Genomic DNA, 5,623 nt, shown 5'->3' on the forward strand with positions numbered 1-5,623 from the left:
AGCTACTTTGATAATACATAAGTAGTGATGAATGAGCTCCCTGCCGAGGTTTTCCCGAGGGGCTACAGTATGGGGTTCTTCAAAAAAGGAGTGTACAGGTTTTTAAAGGGTCGGCAACGCGCGTGTAATATCTCCGGTGTTGCAGGCGTCCATAGGCTACGGTAACTGCGTGGTATAAAAAAGTGATGTTTTAGTCGAATTGTTAAAATTTGTCAGACAACTATAAGGAGATATATCAAATTACAAAAATATCGCCTCCCTGACTCCGCCATTGACGTTCATAAGCGCATTGTAATATGCCTACTTGAATAATAAACTATCTTTATCTTTATTATAAATATCGCTTATTTCATCCATTTATCCCAGTGATGTCTCGTGTCATGTAATTATCACTGCAAAGAACAATCTTCCTGTCACTTAACTGCTTATTTACTACAGTTAAATTCGTTCCCAAACTGAAAGAACAATGAATCCCCCAAGTCTTTAATTGAGGACTAAATCGTGCTTGAATAATAAATTGTTCCGGCTCTTTATGGTTGGAATTTCATGCCTCGAATTTACATAACTTCTAATTTTGTACACCGATGGCTTACAAACTGGGTTTTATAACAGTTGCTTGCAGGACTTGAATGCATGGGCCGACCAAGTTCACCGGTTTTCGATTTTGAATTTCATATTTGTTATAAGTAGTTTGATGTTGAAGGAATTTTAATGTTAATGTAAACCCAAAAACTATACATGTACTATGGTCCACATATTTAAAAACTAATTAAGTATTAATAATACGTACCGATTCGTTTTGGTTTTGTCTGGAATTACTGTTTTTTTCTTCTTTTTATAAAAATATTCTGTGTTAATACTAATGCTAATAAAAACTGTAAGTATTTGTTACGGATGTCGAATTCATCTTAAACTGGATTGTTTACGTAAACAATGGCAATACTCGACATTCTAGAAACAATTTAAAAAGTAATAATCGCCCACAGTATTGTCCAAGATACAAGATCAAGACATATATCAACTTTAAAGGCTGCTACGACACGACATCCCGCTTTTGGCAAAAAATTATAAGCATATCTGAAATCATAATTGCTATCAAAAAGATAGCGAGGGCGCAAATTATCTCGCAAATTACAGTGTTGTGACGTCATATCTTTGACATATTTGTCGAAGACATGGGTGATGAATGCTTTTTAAATTGTGCTTTTTAATGTGCGTAATTTAGTGAATTTTCGTATAAAATCGAACGCATCTTTAAGAGGATGTGTAATTATGTTAAACAAGGGTTTTCGGACAAATGGGCTCGATTATAATTGTTTATAAGCGATATTTTATGCCCATACTAAGAAGAAACGTGTGTAGTTTAATATTCTGGACGAGGAGTCTTTGCAGCAGGTCTTCCTGTTATAAAACTGGTATGTGTTGGTATCTACCCGTACAAATGATACTTCCGTGCGAGATTTTAATTGAGAATGATTTAAAAACTGCGTATCTATATCTATACATATAATAAAGCGGAAGAGGGTCGAAAGTCTGTACATGGAAGATATTCGAAAAAAAATTGGCTGGGGATACTTAGAATCGATAACAGAACACGTTCCAACAGTTTTCAGAATTTTTGTCTGTTTGTCTGTTTATCTGTTTGTCTGTTTATCTGTTTATCTGTTTGTCTGTTTATTTGACCGCGCATAAAATGAAAACGGCTGAACGGATTTTGATGCAAACTTTACTAATCTGTCGAAAAAATCCACGGCCAGGTTATAGGCTATAAAAATTTAAGAAATTTCACCCCTGAGGGGGTTAAAAAGGGGATGAAAGTTTGTAAGCGGTTCAAGATTTATTTTAAGCTAGCAATTTGAAACTTCGTAAAAAGATATATTATTGAATTACAAGAAAACTAATTTCAAAGTTTTTGAAAATTCATTCCCTAAGGAGGTGAAATTAAGGTTGAAAGTTTGTATGGAGATCAAATTTTTTTTCGAGTGCGTTACTTGAAACTTTGTATATGGGCATATTATTATAATACAGAAAAAGTGATTACAGCGTTTTCAAAAATTCGTCCCATAACGGGGTTAAACGGGGGTTGAAAGTTTGAGTTTGTATTGTATTGGACAAATGCTTTGAAACTTCTTAGGAAGGCATAATAGACGATTACAAAAAAAGTAAAATCAACGTTTTTGGAAATTTAACCCCTTAGGGGGTTGAAAAGGGGATGTAAGTTTGTCTTGGGGTGCAAATTTTATTTTAAGCTAGGAACTTGAAACTTTGCTAAAAGGTATTATATTAAAAATCAAGAAAACCACTTTCAGCGCTTTTAAAAATTCATCCCTTAAGGTGGTAAAAAAGGGGTTAAAAGTTTGTATGGTGGTCAAACATTTTTTGAGTGCGGAACTTGAATCTTTATATAAAGACACAACGACGACTGGTCACCACAAAAGTACCCAATACCCTACTCAGAAGCCGAAGGGCTTCTTGCTGCAGAGGAAATAATGGGGCCGCCTCAACAGAATCCGCACAGGTCATGGCAGGTGCAATTATATGCAAATGGGGATGGAAAGAGAGCCCGTCGTATGACTGCGGCCTTGAAGACCAAACTACCCAGCACATTGTTGAACGATGCCAAAATAGACATTTTCAAGGCAACCCGGAGGACCTCTATACCTACCAATTGGACACCTGACCAAAGAATATAATACTCACTAGGAGAAGAACGATAACTCCATTCAAAAAAATGTCCCTTTCAAAAGTTATTTTATACGGGAACACCCAAATATTCCGAAATACGTTTTTCCGATTTTTATAACCACGATGGAATAAAATCACGGATGTGCTATTTCCGAAAACTTAAAATCCGATTGTCATTTTGACCGAAAGTTCCGATTATACACTTTCCGAAAATATTTTTTTCCGAATTCTTAAATTCCGAAAAATCATTGTCCGATCGGAAGTAAAATAATTCTGTATTCAGAAATTCGGTCTTTTGTAAGGTCGGAAAAATGAAATTAGTGATATTCAAATAAAGACTCACGTTTTAGTAATTCGGTATTCAAAAATTCGGTTTTTTGTAAGGTCGAAAAAATTCAATCCGTGATATTCAAATGAAAACTCACGTTTTAGTAATTATTACGGGTGCCTGTCGTGCCGCATCATGTTAAATTCGGCATAAAATATTTTTGGCATTAAAATTCGGCATCAATAAATTAGGCAGAACTGCGACCCCGCGAACCCGAACTGTTGCCAGAAGTGGGTTAGGTTAGGTTAGAACTGCGACCCCCAAGAGAACGAACTGTTGCCAGAAGTGGGTTAGGTTAGGTTAGGTTAGAACTACGATTCCCCCTGGGTAAAAAAAAAAAAAAGGTTAGAACTACGACCCCCAAGAAAACGAACCGTTGCCAGAAAAGTGGATTAGGTTAGGTTAGAACTGCGACCCTCAAGAAAACGAACTTTAACAATATATTCGGAATATCGTTATAGGAACCACGTCAATTCGGAATAAGGGCAATTCAGAATTCGTGATTTTGAAAATCGTAAATGTTAAATTCGGCGTTTGTCACTGTCGGAATTGTTATAATCGGGATAATTATGTGGTTCGGAATTTAAAATTTTGGAATAATGGCAATTCGGAATTCGTGATTTCAAAAATCGTAATCGTAATCGTACCTAATGCCGAATTAATTTATGATATCAAAATGATACCATTCCGAAATAAAAACCCAAAAAATATGAAAAAAAAAATATTAAGTTTCGCCTCCAGGGGAGAGGGAGAGAAATTAGGGGTGAATTAGCCGCTTACTGACACAGACCGAATTCCACGCGGGCGGAGCCGCGGGCACAGCTAGTTTATAATAAATCTGTAGCGTTTGTTTTATTTTTATAATAATTTTATACAGCACTAGAAGTCGTGAGTCTTTTGGACTCCTTGTTTCACCGACGGCAAACGGCTACAGGCGCCTTTCATGTTATTTTTAGTCACAAAGAGATAGTCAGCTGCAGAGATAGTTGACCCCCTGCAAACAAATTTCTATGCAGGGTCAGTGATCGCTGCAGTTTACTGTACATACATACAAAGTTAACCGGTAGACATCTCCATACAAATGTAAAAGTCAATACAATTTTCGACAGATCAGCAGGACACTATAACTTTCCCACTTTTAATGATATCGCATCGTAATAAAAAACCCGTCCAATATTTCAGCGCGTCTTCCGCATACAACCATACTAACTTCTGACTATATTATATACTTTAAGTCCTTGTAATAAGGTTTAAAATTAGGCTGTGAGGATGGCACACGCGTTCGTTCGCGCGCGCCATTAACATGCGGGTAGTTATTAATTTTACGGTCGGTACCGTCAGCGGCAAATATTTATGCATATTTTTATTAACAATTACGTTTTCTGATACAAACCAATGTTGGATTCGCGTGAAGAAGATAACTGTAGAAGACGCAACAAATAAGATGGTTATACAAATTTAGATACCTAGGTGTTTTCTAGGAAACCTCGAAATGAAAATCTATTAAATCTCTCTCAGCTATTCTTGATCGACGAAAGCTACATTTTTATTTATGAAGCGTAATCTAAAAGATCAAAATGATTTAACGCACTAGAGCTCTGAGTGACGAATATAATCATAAAAGAGAGCTAAAGCCACAAGTTGGAAAAATTTATATGTCTTTGCCAGTACTTTAACAAATGTACCTATAGTCATCCATTTATGACGTCTCATAGAGCTGACAGACATGGAGACTATATAAAGGAGACTATATCTCTATGTTTGAAAAGTGTCCATCAAAAAACAGTAATTAGGCGGCGCCACCATACACCGAAATACTACCAAAAACAACCTACGTAATTTGGTCGGGTTATTTGTTGCCTTATATGGTTCATGTTATACTCATGTCCCAGAGCCTAACTAGCGCCACCGGAGAGATTAGGAACTATTATTTAAAGCTCGGCGGCGGTCAGCATCTGCGTTATAAGGACGTGCTCAAACGACACCTGAACGCTTGCAACATCGTTCCTGAGCGTTGGGAGGAGCTTGCTACAGACAGGTCATCTTGGCGGTCGACCATCTTTAACCGCATCAAATTATTTGAAGAAAACTGCCTCAATACCTTAGAGAAACGCCAACAACGTAAAGAGAGACCGAAGCCCTCGTACGCGTATACGTATAACGCGTCTGGCCAACTCTATTGTAGCACCTGCAATAGAGTCTTTAAGACCAAGTTCGGCCTGGCCAGCCACATTCGAGCCCATAATAGGCGTAATCCATAATTGCTGAGGTCGCCGTCATCGAAACCGATGAGGAGGACTATATACCATCCATAGCTGACAGAGCTAGATTGACGGTGATTGACATGTAACATGTAACCATTGTAACGCACGGACACTAAAAGCGTTAAGGTGCCTTATTGTTGCAATTGCCTTAGTAAAGTTTTAGCAACCAAATCTGTACCTATATAATGGTAATTAAATTTAAATTGACGGTAGCTACCGGCAGCGTATGGACCATGAACTGGAAGCTCTGATTAAACGAGAGACCATTGTTAGGTTCTGCAAATCCGAGCGGCTGAGATGGGCGGGTCACCTCGAAAAAATGCCCGGTTTGAGAGCGCCAAAAATT

The sequence above is a fragment of the Cydia strobilella genome, chromosome 6, assembly GCF_947568885.1.
Source record: "Cydia strobilella chromosome 6, ilCydStro3.1, whole genome shotgun sequence".
NCBI lineage: Eukaryota > Metazoa > Arthropoda > Insecta > Lepidoptera > Tortricidae > Cydia > Cydia strobilella.